Source organism: Pinus tabuliformis, chromosome J (assembly GCF_031772625.1).
Source record: "Pinus tabuliformis cultivar Carrire ecotype Pingquan chromosome J, CPIR1, whole genome shotgun sequence".
NCBI lineage: Eukaryota > Viridiplantae > Streptophyta > Pinopsida > Pinales > Pinaceae > Pinus > Pinus tabuliformis.
Window position 1 is genome coordinate 1,180,659,445 of NC_142295.1, and position 19,529 is coordinate 1,180,678,973.

General features: G+C 36.1%; 1 protein-coding gene across 3 annotated transcripts in view; it reads right to left on the bottom strand.

Moving 5' to 3' along the window:
• Window positions 1-19,529, bottom strand: part of LOC149231281 (haloacid dehalogenase-like hydrolase family protein) — a 574,449-nt gene that overhangs the window by 423,209 nt on the left and 131,711 nt on the right. The gene's annotated exons all lie outside the window — the stretch shown is intronic.

Sequence of the window (19,529 nt, forward strand, 5' to 3'; positions counted from 1 at the left end):
TCGGTTTTCCTCTTAAGTTGGAGAAGTTTTGGCCCTGGCTGATTGCCTAAATTTTGTGTCTCTTGTCTCCTTATTGTTTATGGTTTGGTAGCTGTTTGATGAAGAAGAACACTATAATAATTTAAGTCAAAGAAGAATATAATCTAAAGAAGTAAAAAGCATTCACAACTAGTTATCATTGATAGAGAAATCACTTAATCCTAAATGCCCTAGATTTCTCAACATGTTATCAAAGCTAAGGTGACAAAATCAAGGAAAGGGAATCTCATCAAGCGACACTCAAGCATTCAAGGATCAAATCTCGAGGAGGGTATCAAAGCAAATCTATAAGATCATCTTGAAGTCAAGATCTACAAAGAAGTGTCAAAACCTTAGATCAAAGAAGAAGTCTACGCCAGAAGAAGCCTTGGGATCCTCAAGTCATCAGAAGAAGCCTTGGGATCCTCAAGTCATCATCTAAAGACCACAAAGACTCTGCTCAAGTTGAAGAGATCTACAAATCAAAGTAACTTGAAGACTACTCATCCAAGAGAAGAAAGATCAAGGACGTTGTCATAATCATCAAAAGTTCTAAGGCAATCTCCCTCTCGTTGAAATAAGGATTTTATCTCAAAATAAAATCCTTATCCTTGAATAAGATCATCCAAGAAGCATCAAGACATCATCAAGAAGTCACCATCAATTATCATCAACAAGGACATCACCATCAAAGGATCTAAAGTGATCTCCCTCTTTGAGGAAGTCAAGGATCACTCTTGAAGAGAAATATCTTCATCAAGGAGAAGTTCTCAATTATCTATATCATCATCAAATTCAAGGCAACAAGTGGAAGAAGGATCTTCACAAGTAAGTATATTTATGTCTACATCTAAATCTATCAAAATGTCTTTTTGCAAGGAAAGCAACAAATTGGTTGGGGCTTCAAACTTTCTTGCATGGAAGAAGAGGACAAATCTGAATCTCATTGAAAATGAGGTCATGGAACATGTTAAAGGCTCAATCACCAAACCTCCAAAAGAATATGCTCAAGCACTTGCAAGGTTTATGAAAGGGGAAGTAAGGGCTCAAAGCATTCTCATAGAATCCATCAAGGATCCCCTCATCCCATATGTATATAAACTCGAAACTTCAAAAGAAATATATGACAAACTAGTAGAGTTGTTTTCCGTAAGCATTGCAAGAGAAGTTATCTCATGAAGGAAAGAACTCTACAAGCTAAGGATATCAAAAGAAGGAATAGCCTCATTATTTATGAAGATATCTGAAATAAGGGATCAACTTCAAGATCTGGGAGAAATAATGTCTGACAAGGAGATGACCACCGTAGTACTAAATGCAGTACCAGATGAGTGGGGTAACTTCAAGCATTTATGGGAAGAAAGAAGCTACTCCATTCAAGGATCTATGGTCACTATGCATGATTGAAGAAACCAAGTTGAAGGAAAAAACTGATGTAGGATCAAGTGAGAAAAATCAAGCATATGCTACAATGACAAAAAGAAAAGGAAAGTTTGGGAAACTTGGTTCTCGGAAAAGGAAAAAGAACATGGCTAAGGTTCAATGCTATGGATGTCAAGAATATGGGCATTATAAGAGAGATTGTCCTAAGCTCAAGAAGGGCAATAACAAAATGGGAAGAGAAGAAGCTCATATCACCGAAGAATTAAAGGAAGCTGAAAAGAAGAAATCCAAGAAAGAGGAAGCAAAAGATCTCTACTATGATTGAGATTGTCTTCCTCACCTAGTTCTTTTCAAATTTCTATTTTAAACTTTCTATTGTAAGATATGGCTACCATGAGTCTCTAAGGAGCATGATAGGATGCATCATGGCAACATAGAATCATTGAAAGCAAGAGCTCATGACATCATCATAGAGAAGCCTGAAAGGTAGCTGAAATAAGAAGTCTATGGCAGTTACCTATAGAAGGAGATGGCTCTTGGTAACCTCATTAGAAGCATAAGTAGTAGTTACGAGAAGAAGAAAAATTCATCCAGTACAAAGCTCGCCATACATCAGTCAAAAGGAAACATTTGTTCTATTGGAATTTTCATTGGAAGATTCACCATTTGAAAGGAAGCAAGTGCTTCATCAAATTCCAATTTGTAGGAATTCATGGGACAATGGTATGATGTCAAAGTAAAGTAGGTCAACGAATTGAAGTTCTTTCAATCAAGGAAGTTGATGAAGGAAGTCTAGATGACCTAAAGAAAAATGAGGTATGTATGCTTGTATTTGATAATGTAGAGTCATGTCATAGGGTTGGAGGTAACATGAATAAATGCTCTATCTCGAGAGCATGATCAAACGAAAGGATCTCCTCCTTTGAAAAGATGCAGGAAGGCATGGGTCACACATTGACTAGATAAAATCAACATAATATGTCCTCATATGAAATATGAGGTAGTTGACAATAATTAGAGGAACTCTGATTGGAGGTTCCTGAAAAGAAAATGTGTGAAGAAAGGAAGGAAGAAATCATGAAATGTGCAACTATGGAGAAGGCAATAAGCATCCAAGGACTGAAAGATTTGACTTTGATATCTCGATGAAAGATATGAAGACCCTGATGAAGTCTGGAAAAGAAAGACCCTTGATAGTATATATCTTTTGGAGCTGTGTCAATATAGATGCAGGATGTTGATGCAAGCAAGAAGATGTCATGATGAAAGACCATCACAAAGGTAAATTTGATTTAATGTTCATTTCTTACTTTTGAATAATATTTGGATATGCTTATGCAGGGTTGCCAAGGGAAGAGCTATGGATGTCCTCCACAACTGATGCCAATGTAGCAAGATGAAAGATACTTAAGGAAACATGGCATGAAGAAGGCAGCATGGCATGAAGGAAGGCCAGATATGGACTAATGGATCACTTTCCAATGAAAAGAATGATGACATGACTGACATGACTCATGAATGAAAGTGATGGATGGTCTATGCCCTACAAAGAAGTCCTGAAAGATGTAGACTCTATGACAACAAAAGAATTCATGACATCAAAGGAAGGAGTTCTACAAGCAGTTGGTTGTCCCATGATCTCCACCACAAGAGTTGTTGAAAGCAAGTCCCTGCTTAAAAAGAAGCTTGGTCAAGTCCCTAGTTAAGAGCGAACTTGGATAAATTCCTTTTATAGGAATGGCTACATTTCTTCAGCGGAATGGGTATGTCCTCCCTAAGTTAAGACTGAGAGATAGACAAATCATTCTTGCCTTCACTTCGGAAGACCGAATGGAGGATTCGGTAAACATATGGCATCTAATACTCTTTGAGGATGAGTTAGGGCATCCAAGATAAGAGTAGTCGTAGAGGACCGATATTCTTTAAGGACTGGGAATCCAAGATAAGAATAGTCCTAGTGGAACACACTTTGAGAACCCAGGTAGGGTATGTTCCAAGAGATACAATGATGAGTGTGTCTATACATCATTGGTCTTGCCAACATTGAACTCTAATCTTGTGGAGAGATAGAGTTGTTAGTCAAGGCCATGCTATGTGACAATGCTAGTTGATATGATGCTATACAGATGGGTTACCAATCCCAACTCCTCTTATGAGAATTCTTCAAATTGAGAATGTCCAAGTTTCTTGTATGGATTATGAATACCTCCCTAGTTAAGAGGGAGTGTCGAAAAATGTAACAAAATTTAGTCTTCATAATGACATGTGTAATCATGATTTTATGTAATTGATGTAAAGAAGAAAATAAAATTATTTTTGTAATGCTTGAATCATGGGTTTAATGATCAAGGAATTTTATTTTATAGTTAAGGCTCTATTGACCACTACGTGTCAAGTATCCATAGCAGTACACCCCCTTTTTTCGCAAAAGGGATAGCGCTTGATCAATGTGTCCGTGCCATTCGACTTCCATCATCAACCTGATCGTGTTATGTTGTAAACCCAGTCTGCATGTGTAAATTGTAAATAATCTTAGCAGATATGAGTCATGTATGTAAATTGCCTAGGTGGACCTAATTTTTTAGTGATAATCTACGTTTCGGAAGGTTTTTTTGCCTCACCGATCCATGATCGGCAAAGTTTTCCTTCAGCCTAACCCCAAATCCGGAATGAATTTTGTCATTAAAATCTTGGGAGAATCCTAGTGCGTTGATCTGCTAGATTATATTTGGTCGCAGAACTGGGTGGTCTATGAGGGTCTATGTCAAATGGGTTTTCCCCCTTGAGATGTAAAATTGTAGAAGTCATGATGTAAAGTGTCTTAAGGGTTAGAAAATATTTTAATCCCCTCATAAGTCCTAAGTCCTAGGTCCTAGGTGATATTTCCAAATGCTAAGTTCGAGGATCCAAAAATAAAAAATTTAAAAAAAATAGATAAAAATAATAAAATAATAATAAAATTAAAAAAAAAAAAAAAATAATAATAATAAAATATATATATATATATATATAATTTAAAAAAATTAAAAAATAAATAAAAAATTAAAAATTAAATAAATAATAAATTAAATAAAATAATAAAATAAGTCGAAATTTTGAGAAAACAAATGCAAAATTTTAACTTTTAATTTATTAAAATTTCGACGGATGAGATTAAAAGATATCTTGATCCTCATCAACGGTCGAGATCATTTTGACATGGATCACTCGAACTAGCCGTTGGGAATTTTTCCTTTAAATAGGATGCTAGGGGTCATTTGAGACAATTCGATCTGTGAGTCTTGTGATGAAGAAAGCTCTCCTGTAAACTTTTTCTTGTGCAATAAAGAAAGACTTTGGGGTTGAAATCTTGCTGGTGTTACTCTCCTGAAGTGTTGTACGCTGTTTCATTTTTCTGCATTAATTTAGTTTTATCCATTGGTAATAGCTTGATGAAGAGTGATGTTGAACACAGGTATCTTGTTCACTCACTAGGGTTTTAATGGTAGTAGAATTTCTGGAAATAATGGCAGGTATCTCCATTAGATCTGAAATTTAGTGTTGTTTTTTCCCTCTTTATTGATGGTTGAAGTGAGATGTGCAGGAAATCTAGATTGAGAAGATCAGCGGGCGTTTGGGGAAATTCTTGGTTGAACCAGCCAACTCCCGCAGAGCATTTTCTTGAAGAGCCCAGCCAGTTTTAATTCTGAGTCTATCATTTTAATTTATTTTTTGAATGCATGAGAGATTTCTGAAATATCTCATAGTAAAATCTGAAATTCTGAAAATATTATGGAGGATTACTAACAAACCTAGCTGTTGTAAAGTCATAAAACTGTAAATGTTGTAGCTGGTTCGTAGGGTTTTAGTTTTTATCCTTGCACATATATTCTCTGGGTGTTTGTTTTTCCATTGCAGGTTGCAGGTCTAAGAAGAAATTTTTCTTTTTGTGGGAAGCCAGATCTGGCCCAGAAACTAGCCTTTGCAGGTGCATCGTTTTGCAATCCAAGCTTTTAAATTTTGTTCATCTAGAGGTGATCTTACATGGGTTTCTGAAGCAGAATATATAAATTTTATTCAGAAGTCTTTGAGGGTTCTATTTCCAAATTTCAAATATAGCTAGAATCTAGAAATTTATTTCAGAAGTTTTCATCAAAAGAAAAGAAAGAAATTTTTTTAGATTTCTGAAAAGGTCCAGGGTTGTTCCCTCTTCATCATCGTTCCCTTGCCATCCATCTTTCTTCAAAACCTGTGTGGAAACTATCCTGCTGCCAGCATATCTGACAAAATCCTCAACGCTGCTGCAATCACATTTTCCCTTTGGCCTCCATTCTCCAAGCCTGGAAAACGCATTTTGCTACCACGCTGCCCAGCTTCATTGCAGCTCCACGCTACCTCTCTGCCTGAACTACGCAGCCTTCACAATTGCTGAAAGTGCTGGGCACTCATTCCCGCAACTCTCCAGCAACTCCACGCATCTTTCTATCACTGCGGAACCATCCCCTCTCCACGCAGCTATAACCTGCAAAGCACGAATAGAAAAAAAAGAAAAGAAAAAAAAAGAGGGTCTCATAAACCGCCATCCGCCCGTAGCCTCACCTCTATCTGCTGCTCTTCACGCAGCTCGAACCTTCACACTGCCATTCCGCAGCTGCCCTCACCGTCGTCGAGAACCTGCACCTGCCCAGCAAAACATCAAAATAAACTCAATTTTTTTTACGTGTTAGGTAATACGCATGGTAAGTTTAATCATTTGAAAGCTTAGGTTTTAGGTTCGATCTTCATTTTATTTATGTTTAGATTTCATTTAGTTCGAGTTTTTTCTATTTCATTTAGATTTTATTCACGATTGTTTTAGTTTACGTAGAGTTACATTTCTTTTATGACTTTAATAGTATTTCAAAAGGATCAAATAAAAATAAAAAATAAAATATGTATATAGAAAAGCCATAAAAACGTTAATTTTGGAGTTGGATTCATTTAGTGTAGATTTATTTAGTTTTTTAGAATTAAATTTTTTAATAAATTCTAGTTTGAAATTTCATTTTAATTTAGTTTAGTTCAGTTTTATTTTATTTGAAAATAAAAAAAAAATTAAAAAAAAAAAAAAAAAAAAAAACAAACAAAACAAAAAAAGGTTTCCTTTTAATTTAAATTAGATTTTAGTTTTATTTGGTTGGTAGATTTATTTGGTTTTTTTTTTTGACTTTAATAGAAAAAGATATAAAGAAACCCAAAAGGCATAAAAAAAAATAATAATCTTTAGGCTTTTAGATTTTTTATAGACTTAAGTTTCATTTATTTAGCCTTTAGTTTTCGCTTAGCCTAGTTTTGTTTTATTTGAAAATATAAAAATACTAAAAAAAAAACTCTTGGAAATATTTTGTCAGATTCAGTCTTGGCTCAAGGATTTGTCATGTTTGCGATATATCTTTTCTGCTAAGCCTAAAATTTTGATGTGAGATTAATATTTATCATTTTTTTATGTGGTTAAACATGCTTAAATGTTCATTTGAAGATTAGCTATATGAAGGTGATAACTGGTTAGCATTTAAAATTACGTGGTTATTTAAAGCATTTAATCTTTCGAATTTTAATTGCTGGAATATTGTTAAGCCATTGAGCATTTATCGATTATCTCGCATTTGGTAAAAGTTAATCTTTGTTTGAGTTATTTGATGGTAAATGATTGTTAATGAGTTCATATTTCTGCAAGTATTTGATAAATAATCATTTAGTCATTAACTCCATAAGGCACTGGCACATTAACTTATAAAATCAATTAAGTGTTTGTTTCCCCTTGTGTCTCCCAACCCAACTGGTCCACAGTTGGTCATCCATTGTCCCATAGGGTCTACCCCCCTTAGCCGCGGGAGACGGCTTAAACGGAGAGATTGGGGATCAGGGTGACAGCCCCCAATCCAAGCGTTGTCGTGACAATCTGTGCGACAACATTTTTTGGCGCCATTGCTAGGGATAGAGTTTTTTTTGTCCTTGGTCCTTTCCTCTCGAGCTTTTCTGTGTTTCACTTCCTGTCCGGGTGGTGACTCCACTTCATATATCATCTGCAAGAGTGTATACTAGGAGACATCCAAGCAGTTTGTGCAATCCTGCTCCCGATCCTGAAAGGGCTCTCAGGGTACGATTACACAAACTCTCTTCTCGTACACTTCTTGTCAACCTCGGACAAGAAGCCCTCTCTGATATCCATTTACTTTTTACCAGTCTAGTTGGGCACGACATCATCGATATGTATGCATCTTGAAATTTTTCTAACATTCCAGGGTATCCCAATGATCTTCCATCACTTGGGATAGATAAGTTGCCTAGCTTTCAAGGAGATAATGCGATTAGTGCTAATTCGCATCTGAGATATTTTAGTATATGGATGACTAAGTACGCAAGGTCTGCTGATTTCAATCATGAGGATGTTAGAATGACCCTTTTTATTTTAACCTTGGGGGGCGATGCTCATTAGTGGTTTACTGAAAAGCCTCGGAATTCATTTGATTCCTCACAATCGATCATTGATGCCTTTAAGGAAAAGTATGGAGATAAGAGAGAATGAAGACACCTCGTAAAAGCTATTAGCATAATAAAAAAGAGAGAGAATGAAACTGTTGAAGAATTTAACAAAAGGCTTAACGGTATTGTTAGAGAATTACCTCAAGACTATAAACCTACCAACAAATCTCTTTGAGATTTTTACATTGATGCCTTTAGTCCTGAGCCATCTTATGAATTGAGGTGTGCTAGACTTAATGATTATAGGGATTGCCAAGCCTTAGCTATAGAGCTTGAAAAGGACAAGGCAGCATCTGGGAAGTCTGAGATCCCAGGTTTCGATAGGGCTGCTACGAAACTAAAAGAACCTAAAGGAAAAGTAGTTCAAGAGCCTGAAAGCGAACTTGTTCTCAAATTGCTCCAAAAGATTGAAACCATGGAAATTAATCATAATAAGGAGATAGCTACTTTGCAGAATAGGTTGGTCCAAATGGAAAGAGCGCAAACGCAAAATTTCCAACCTCGAAATAATAATAATAGAAATAACAATTGGCAAAAGAAGGGTCAATCTAGTGAGCAAAGACCTCCTAATCCATTAACTAATTTGGTCGATAATGCTCCTCCTTACTGTCGGGTTTGTGATGCTCTTCATGAAGAGGCCACTTGTCCCATCGTTAGAAGAATTTTAGATAATGGAATGTTTGGGGCAGGTGATCAAATAAATGTAGTAGGTAACAAGTTTCCTTTGTCTATGGATGATTGGATAGAGGTCAAGGAAAATAGTCGTGACGTTATGAATCCTTCATCAGCTTTTAGTATAAATAACCTTGAAAATGAAGATGACATTTTGGCTAGGTTATATGGTGAAAAACCCTCTCCAGAGCAAATCATGGAAATTGCTAGAGATAAAGGTTTAACCTATCAGAGAAGGGATAAAGATCAAAGCGGGAATCAAATTCCCCCTCGAACTTTTAACCCTGGTTTAAACTCTGGATTAGATGTCGATTTGGGAAGTTGGTTTAACAATGCAAAAATCTGGGTTCCTGTCTTCGAGATTGCTAAAATCCCTTCCCAAAGAGACAAGTTACTAAAAGCTATTCAAGGTCCTCAAGTAAATATTTCTCAACAGAAGACTCGGGAAGTTGACTATCACGATGCTCCCATATATTTGCAAAGCTTAGATGCAGATAACAAAGATCACCAGCCTTTCTTTATCACCTTGTTAGTTAATGGATATAAATTGAATAATTGCATGTTGGATTCTGGTGCATCAGCTTGTGTAATGACTAAAAGGGTCTTGGAATAGCTTAACTTAAGAGTTTCTAGACCCTACTATAATATATGTGCCATGGATTCAAAAAAGATCGAAGTGCATGGTTTGATCAAAGATTTACAAGTTCATCTATCAGTTTACCCAAACATCATGATTGTTATGGATATAGTTGTTGTTGATGTGTCTGATGCCTGGGGTATGCTTTTATCCGGAAAATGGGCCTTTGATCTAGGAGGAAGTATTCAAATGAATTGGTCATATGCTATGATTCCTTCTCCTAGAGGTGATGGTTTTGTAAGACTTAATAGAGAGCCCGAAAGAAAATTCCATGTTGAAGATCCTAAGAGACCTCACAACGAGATAATTAAAGAGCAATCTGACATTGGGAATTACGCTATCATGTCTAATTTCATAATTCCTCCTGATGATAAGATTAAGGATCTCAATGATAGAGTTTGGTACATGTACTTTGATGGTGCATCGTCTAGGCATGGTAAAGGTGCTGGAATAGTGCTTAAATCTCCCCTTGATCACATTTTCAAGTTTGCCTATCGATTAGAATTTGAAGCAACCAACAACGTCGCTAAATATGAGGTTTTATTGTTGGGTCTTGATATGGCAAAGTCTTTGAAAATTAAGTTGCATAGCATTAAGGGGGATTCTGATTTAATTATCAGGCAGCTTAAAAATAAGTTCACATGTAAAAATCAAAGATTAAGGAATTATCGAAATTTTGTGTGGGATACTATAGAACATTTTCATGCCCTTGACCTCGAAGCTATCCCAAGAGAGCAAAATAGTTTGGCAGATGAACTTGCCGTAACTGCTACTACCTTCCAGTTATCTGATGAGCTGATTAAGTATAAGATCAAAATTGAAGTAATATTTAGACCATCTGTTCCAGATAACTCAGAGCATTGGCAAGTTTTTAATGATGAAAAATAAGTCATTCGTTTTCTTAATAGTCTGGATGAGTTTGAAGATTTCCGGATAGATTCTGAGGAAGATGGATCTTTAAATCGTATAAATTCTACTCCTAGGAATGTGGTTGCCTTAGAGCAACACTTTGATCGTCATGATGCCACGAAGTTGAGAGAGGAAAATAAAATAGACTCAGGCGAATATCTCGAGATAAACATTGGTACTTCTGAGAACCCAAAGATTGTTAAAATTGGTAAAGGTACTAGTGTGGAGGAAAGAAAAAAGTTAACTAATTTACTTTGCAAATATCGAGATGTTTTAGCTTTTTCTTATGATGAATTAAAGGGCTATAGGGAAGATGTCATGGAACATACTATCCCCTTAAAAGATGAAAATGCTAAACCCTTTCACCAGAAACGTAGGCAGATGAATCCTAAGTTAGCCCCTTTGGTTTAGAAAGAGCTTGCGAAAATGCTTGCAGCAGGAATTATCGCTCAAACAAGGCATTCGACATGGTGTTCAAATCTGGTGATTGTTAGGAAAAAGAACAGTACAATAAGGCTTTGTGTCGATTTTCGGAATCTTAATCTATCATGCAAGAAAGATAATTACCCTTTGCCAAACATGGAGACTTTACTGCAAAGAGTAACCCATTCTGGAATGATGTTGTTGCTAGATGGTTTTTCTGGGTACAATCAGGTATGGGTTAAAAAGGAAGATCATCATAAAACCACATTCACCACACCATGGGGTACTTTTGAATACATTAGAATGCCGTTTGGATTAACCAACGCTGGGGCTACATTTCAAAGGGCTATGGATTATGCCTTCAAGGGGTTAATTGGGAAATTTATTGAGATTTACCAAGATGATCTTACTGTATTTTCTAAAGATGGTATCAGTCATATAAATCATCTTAGGCAGGTTTTCGATAGATGTAGAGAATACGGGATTTCTTTGAATCCAGCTAAGTCTGTTTTTGGAGTAACTGAAGGGAAATTACTTGGCCATATCATTTCTAAGGATGGAATCAAGATTGATCCTGAAAGAATTGAAGCAATCCAAAAGATTCCTCTTCCTCATAATCTTAAATCCCTTCAGTCTTTCCTTGGAAAGACAAATTTTCTTAGAAGGTTTATTCCAAATTACGCAGAAATAGCTAAGCCTATTCAAAGTCTTCTGAAGAAAGATGTAAAATTTGTTTGGCAAGAAGACGGCAAAAAGGCTTTTCAAGAAATCAAATGCGCTATTGCAAGAGCTCCTGTCTTAGTTAGTCCCGATTATTCCAAGGATTTCATGATTTTTTCTTTCGCTTCCGAAGATACCATTGCTGGTGTCCTGTTACAAAAAAATAAAGATGGTCACGAGCAGCCTATTGCTTTCATGAGTAGAGCGCTTCAAAATTCTGAATTAAAGTACAATACCATGGAAAAGCAAGCTTATGCCCTGGTCAAGTCTCTTAAGCACTTCAAAACTTATGTGGGTTATTATAAAATCATAGCTTTCGTCCCACATTCTGTTGTTAAAGATATAGTAACTCAAACCGATTGCTTAAGGACTCACGCTAGATGGGTTACTAAAAAACAAGAATATGATTTAGAGATTAGACCCACCAAGCTAGTCAAAGGCCAAGGTTTGGCTCAAATGTTTACTAAAGGTAACGAAAAAACTCTTGGTTTGTTTTGTCTTAGCGATCTATCTTCGCCTGAGTTGCAAAGATTAGGAGAGCATGAGTGGTACAAGGACATCTTCTATTACTTGATGAATCTTACATGTCCTAATCATTTAGCTACTCATAAGAGAAGGGCTCTTAGACTAAAAGCCACTAAGTATTGCCTTATGAAGGATGGCCTTGGATGGAGAAATCCTGAGGGCATAGTACTTAGGTGTGTTGATGAAATTCAGTCCAAGAAATTAATCTCTGAGTTTCATTCAGGATTTTGTGGTGGTCATTATGCTGCTAGAACTACTGCCCACAAAATCCTGAGAGCTGGTTATTATTGGCCTTCAATTTTTTCTAATGTGCATAAGTTTGTTAGGACTTGTCAAGCCTGTCAACTGTTCACCGAGAAACAAAAGCTTGTTGCCTTGCCCCTGCAACCTGTCATTGTAGAGGCACCTTTTCAGCATTGGGGTCTGGACTTCATCGGGAAGTTCCATGAAAATTCTAGCAACGACTACTCAGGGATTTTAACTGCTACTGATTATTTCACTAAATGAGTTGAAGCCATTCCTGCTAAGAATGCCACTGAAAAGGTTATTATGGATTTCATTGAAAATAATATCATTACTAGATTTGGTGTCCCTGCTACGATCACTACTGATAATGTGTTATGAAACCAACTCGAGAAAAGATAGAAAAGATAGATCAACGCCTTAGAATTCAGCCTCTTCGAGGGGGCAACCTCCTTTACCTTACATAAATGAACAATTCTTTGATGATACAAATGAATAGACCTCCTTTCTATATATAGGAGTCTAAGGGGTCATAACATAATCAGAGCCGACATAACAATAATAATGTAAGGGCACAATAATAACAATAGTGGGTTTCTATGGGGCACAATAGTAACAATATGGGCACTACATGGGTACATCAATATAATAAGTGGGTTGTACTAATAACAATAAGGGGTTACACTAGTAGTATAGGGGCCTAACATGCCCCTCTCCTTCAAAAAGCGTTGTCCTCAACGCTTGAGTAGTTTTTGATGCTTATGTAGAAAATTCTTTTCCTCCCATGTGGAATCTTCAGCGGGTAAGTTCTTCCACTTGATGAGATACTCTGAAATTGATCGATTTCGTAGCTGTTGGGTTCTTGTTTCTGTGACTGCTCCAGGTTCCAATATGATTTTTCCTTCCTTTTCAATATCTGGTAATATTGTTTGAATTGGGATCTTTTGCAACTTTTGAATAAGTGGCCATACTTCTTTGTCCTTCTTCCATTCATCCCTTGCTTCGTTTATCCGATCTGGTTGGATAATAGAAATAGCACAAAACAATGCTTCCACATCCTCATCCTTGAAGAGTCTTCCCATTCGGTAAGGTCGCCATTTTTTAAGTGCATGTAGTATTGCCAACATATCCTTCTCATAAATAGCTTGCTTTAGATGTAGCAGTAAAAATACCCAATCGCCTACATCAAAACATTTTTCACTATGATGTTGATCTACCTATTGTTTCATTTGATTTTGCACTGAAGTGGCACTATCCTTTAAAAGTTGGACAACTTGTTGTTGATGCTCGATGTGATCTTTCACTGCTTGAACCTTTTTCTTCTTGATATGTCCTTCTATCTTTAGAGTTTGAGGAGTGGTAATTTCTTCCAATCCTTTACAAGATATGGTCGGATTCATTTCTTGACGCTCGATGTGATCTTTCACTTCTTGAACATTTTTCTTCTTGATATGTCCTTCTGTCTTGCTAGTTTGAGGAGTGGTAATTCCGACCAGTGAATTACAAGATACGGTTGGATTCATTTCTTCTTTCTTGATGTGGTCTTTCACTTCTTGCACCTTTTTCTTCTTGATATTTCCTTCTATCTTGAGAGTTTGAGGAGTGGTCATTCTTGCCAATAGTTTACAAGATATGTTCTGATTCATTTCTTCTTTCTCTGGGGTCAGGTCCTGGCATATATCGTCTTCTTTTGATGTTTCTTGATCCTTTTCTTCCTCCTCTTCATACTCTATGTAAAATAATTTCTTCTTAGCACACTTATGACCTTTAGTGCATTTGCTATCACAATTGTAACAAAGCCCTTTTTCTCTTTTTTCTTCCAATTGTTGTGGTGTAACCCTTGTAGGTTGCGTAAGGCTAGGAGGAACAACACGTCCATCTTTATAGTTGTGAGGGGTAGACATCCTTGTTGCCATAATTTTACTTTCAAATATGTCACAGCCCTTTTACTCTTTCCAATTGTTGTGGTGTTGCTCTAAAGAAGGTGTTGCTCTTTGTATGCCCATAATGTGCTATCATTTCCTCCGTGAGAATTGACCACGTAACAAGTTTTTTTCGAGAACAAAGCCCTTTATACCATAAAAATTGATCCGGTTCTAAATATGAAGATGCAATACATACCTTTTGTAACAGTGGTACACCATGTAGATCAAAATATTGCACCATCTGAAGTATCCAATTTACCAGATCCTTGCCATCAAAATTCCTCATCTTGCTTTTTCTTGATTTTAGGACCTCGAACTTGAAACGACTGTAACTCTGTACTTGCGGATATTTAAGTTCTAAAATTGCTACCTGTAGTATCCCTCTGTGTCCTCTTTCCAATGCCACCAGTCTGATCCAAATTGGATTCTCCAAAAAAGAGTTATGCACAATCTCCCAAGATGACCTGATTATAGACCTTTCCAGAAGAGCGAAGTTGTATGAAGTGCCACGTGTACAATTTTTGATATTTGGTTCTGAAAAAGATCTACAAGAAACTATAGTCCGTCCTCTTTCTGTACCTTCTTACGAAATTTCAATCTGATTCCCAGAGAGAAAGTTATGACGATTTTCCCCAGATCACCTGTTTTGAATGTAATTCAGGATTCTGCAAAAAGACCAACTTCCTCAGATCATATCTCCGCAAATATCGCGCGAAAAGCTCTGAAATTCGGACCGAAGGTTCAACGCGATTTCTTCTCAAATGGGTTTTTTTTGTGACTTCTGGAATGTCACAGAAAAAAAGTTATAGTGAAAATGCCACGATGACCTGTTTGGAGCAGCGAAACCCTAGAATCCAAAGCTCTGATACCAAATGTTATGAAACCAGCTCAAGAAAAGATAGAAAAGATAGATCAACGCCTTAGAATTCAGCCTCTTCGAGGGGGCAACCTCCTTTACATTACATAAATGAACAATTCTTTGATGATACAAATGAATAGACCTCCTTTCTATATATAGGAGTCTAAGGGGTCATAACATAATCAGAGCCGACATAACAATAATAATGTAAGGGCACAATAATAACAATAGTGGGCTTCTATGGGGCACAATAGTAACAATATGGGCACTACATGGGTACATCAATATAATAAGTGGGTTGTACTAATAACAATAAGGGGTTACACTAGTAGTTTAGGGGCCTAACATAATGCCAAGGCTTTTAGTTCTTCAAAGTTTTCATCTTTCTGTTTCAAATATGGCATTATCTTATCTCATTCATCAAATTACTACCCTCAGGGTAATGGTCTAGCCAAATCAAGTAACAAGAATCTCATAACCATTATCAAGAAGATAGTAGGAGATAATAAGAGATCATGGGATAGCAAAATCAAGTATGCTTTATGGGCAGATAGGATCACTAAGAAGAAAGCTACTAGTAAATCTCCCTTTGAATTAGTTTATGGCTTGGATGTAACCTTACCTGTGCACCTGAAATTGCCAGCTTATCAGCTCCTTCAGCATTTTTCTACTAATAAAGATGTTGTTCAGAATAGAATAGATCAGATTGTGGAGTTAGATGAAGCTCGTAGGATAGCTTTTGATGCTATATGTAAAAATCAATCTAACATTAAGAAAAGCTTTGATAAATTCTCTCGATCTAGATCTTTGCAGGTGGGAGATATGGTACTTCTTTGGGATCGCAAGAATGAAAAACCAGGAAAACATAAGAAGTTCGACAGTTTGTGGCTGGGACCGTACATCATTCGAGATATAGCTGGACCAAACTCATTCCACTTGAGCAGATTGGATGGCGAACCACTTGATCTACCTGCAAATGGCCAAATGCTCAAGTTGTTCTTCAAAGATGATATCTGATGCCAAGGGGCATCCTCTGTATTGTATTTCTAACCCTACTCCTTGTCATTTCAGCATTTTATTTCTGTTTTAGGATTAGATTTACTTTCCTTGTTACTAGATAGTTAATAAATGAAGAGCTTATATCTTTCATGTGCTTAATGTTATATGATGATTTTTGGATGGACGCTACTTATTTTTGGTTGTGTGTTGCGTGGGTGCAAATTCTGGATTCTCACATTCCTACAGTGCAGCAACGTGTCCCCAAGTAAAGCCAAATGTTGACCACTACGGGTCAACTACCCATAGCAGTACACCCCCTTTTTTCGCAAAATGAATAGCGCTTGATCGATGTGTCCGTGCCATTCGACTTCCATCATCAACCTGATCGTGTTATGTTGTAAACCCAGTCTGCATGTGTAAATTGTAAATAATCTTAGCAGATATGAGTCATGTATGTAAATTGCCTAGCTGGACCTAATTTTTTAGTGATAATCTACGTTCCAGAAGGTTTTTTGTCTCACCAATCCATGATCGGCAGAGTTTTCCTTCAGCCTAACCCCAAAGCCGAAATGAATTTTTTCATTAAAATCTTGGGGGAATCCTAGTGCGTTGATCTGCTAGATTATATTTGGTCACAGAACTGGGTGGTCTATAAGGGTCTATGTCAAATGGGTTTTCCCCCTTGAGATGTAAAATTGTAAAAGTCATGATGTAAAGTGTCTTGAGGGCTAGAAAATGTTTTAATCCCCTCATAAGTCCTAAGTCCTACGTCCTAAGTGATTTTTCCAAAGGCTAAGTTCGAGGATCCAAAAATAAAAAATTAAGAAAATTCAAAAAAAAAAATCAAAAAATAGATAAAAATAATAAAATTATATATATATATATATATAATTTAAACACTAAAAATTAAAAAATTAAAAAAATAATAAAATAAGTCGAAATTTTGAGAAAACAAATGCAAAATTTTAACTTTTAATTTATTAAAATTTCAACATATGAGATTAAAAGATTTCTTGATCCTCATCGACGGTCGAGATCATTTCGACATGGATCACTCGAACTAGCCGTTGGGAATTTTTCCTTTAAATAAGGTGCCAGGGGTCATTTGAGACGATTCGATCTGTGAGTCTTGTGCTGAAGAAAGCTCTCTTGTAAACTTTTTCTTGTGCAATAAAAAAAGAATTTGGGGTTGAAATCTTGCTGGTGTTACTCTCCTGAAGTGTTGTAAGCTGTTTCATTTTTCTGCATAAATTTAGTTTTAGCCAATGGTAATAGCTTGATGAAGAGTGATGTTGAACACAGGTATCTTGTTCACTCACTAGGGTTTTAATGGTAGTAGAATTTCTGGAAATAATGGCAGGTATCTCCATTAGATCTGGAATTTAGTACTGTTTTTTCCCTCTTTATTGATGGTTGAAGTGAGCTGTGCAGGAAATCTAGATTGAGAAGATCAGCGGGGGTATGGGGAAGTTCTCGGCTGAACCAGCCAACTCTCGCAAAGCATTTTCTTGAAAAGCCCAGCTAGTTTTAATTCTAAGTCTATCATTTTAATTTATTTTTTGAATGCATGAGAGATTTCTGAAGTATCTCATAGTAAAATCTGAAATTATGAAAATATTATGGAGGATTACTAACAAATCTGGCTATTGTAGAGTCATAAAACTGTAAATATTGTAGCTGGTTTGTAGGGTTTTAGTTTTTATCCTTGCATATATATTCTCTGGGTGTTTGTTTTTCCATTGCAGGTTGCAGGTCTGAGAAGAAATTTTTCTTTTTGTGGGAAGCCAGATCTGGCCCAAAAACTAGCCTTTGAAGGTGCATCGTTTTGCAATCCAAGCTTTTAAATTTTGTTCATCTAGAGGTGATCTTACATGGGTTTCTGAAGCAGAACATATAAATTTTATTCAGAAGTCTTTGAGGGTTCTATTTCCAAATTTCAAATATAACTATAATCTGGAAATTTATTTCAGAAGTTTTCAATAGAAGCAAAGGAAGAAATTTTTTTAGATTTATGAAGAGGTCCAGGGTTGTTCCCTCTTCATCATCGTTCCCTTGCCATCAATCTTTCTTCAAAACCTGTGTGGAAACTATCCTACTACCAGCATATCTGACAAAATCCTCAACACCGCTGCAATCACATTTTCCCTTTGGCCTCCATTCTCCAAGGCTGGAAAACGCATTGCTACCATGCTGCCCAGCTTCATTGCAGCTCCACGCTGCCTCTCCGCCAGATCTACGCAGCCTTCACAATTGTTGAAAGTGTTGGGCACTCATTCCCACAGCTCTCCAGCAACTCCACACAGCTTTCTATCACTATGGAACCATCCCCTCTCCACGTAGCTATAACCTGCAAAGCACAAATATAAAAATAAAAAAAAGAGGGTCTCATAAACCGCCATCTGCCCGCAGCCTCACCTCTGTCTGTTGCTCTTTATGCAGCTCCAACCTTCACACTGCCATTCCGCAGCTGCCCTCGCCGCCATCGAGAACCTGGACCTGCCCAGCAAAACATCAAAATAAACTCGATTTTTTTTTTACATGTTAAGTAATACGCATGGTAAGTTTAATCGTTTGAAAGCTTAGGGTTTAGGTTCGATCTTCATTTTATTTATGTTTGGATTTCATTTAGTTCGATTTTTTTTCTGTTTCATTTAGATTTTATTCACGATTGTTTTAGTTTACGTAGAGTTAGATTTCTTTTATGATTTTAAAAGTATTTCAAAAGAATCAAATAAACAGAAAAGAAAAAATATGTATATAGAAAAGCCATAAAAACGTTAATTTTGGAGTTGGATTCATTTAGTGTAGATTTATTTAGTTTATTAGAATTAAATTTTTTAATAAATTCTAGTTTGAAATTTCATTTTAATTTAGTTTAGTTTAGTTTTATTTTATTTGAAAATTAAAAAAAAAAAAAACAAAAAAAGGTTTTCTTTTAATTTAGATTAGATTTTAGTTTTATTTGGTTGGTAGATTTATTTGGTTTTTTTTTTTACTTTAGTAGAAAAAGATATAAAGAAACCCAAAAGGCATAAAAAATAAATAAATAAATAATCTTTAGGCTTTTAGATTTTTTTTAGACTTAAGTTTCATTTATTTAGCCTTTAGTTTTTTATTAGCCTAGTTTTGATTTATTTGAATAAAAAAAAAAAAAAATCTTGGAAATATTTTGTCAGATTCAGTCTTGGCTCAAGGATTTGTCATGTTTGCGATATATCTTTTCTGCTAAGCCTAAAATTTTGATGTGGGATTAATATTTATCATTTTTTTTATGTGGTTAAACTTGCTTAAATGTTCATTTGAAGATTAGCTATATGAAGGTGATAACTGGTTAGCATTTAAAATTACATGGTTATCTAAAGCATTTAATCTTTCGAATTTTAATTGCTGGAATATTGTTAAGCCATTGAGCATTTATCGATTATCTCGCATTTGATAAAAGTTAATCTTTGTTTGAGTTATTTGATGGTAAATGATTGTTAATGAGTTCATATTTCTGCAAGCATTTGATAAATAATCATTCAGTCATTAACTCCATAAGGCACTGACACATTAACTTATAAAATCAATTAAGTGCTTGGTTCCCCTTGTGTCTCCCAACCCAACTGGTCCATAGTTGGTCATCCATTGTCCCATAGGGTCTACCCCCCTTAGCCGCGAGAGACAGCTTAAACGGAGAGATCGGGAATCAGGGTGACAACCCCCGGTCCGA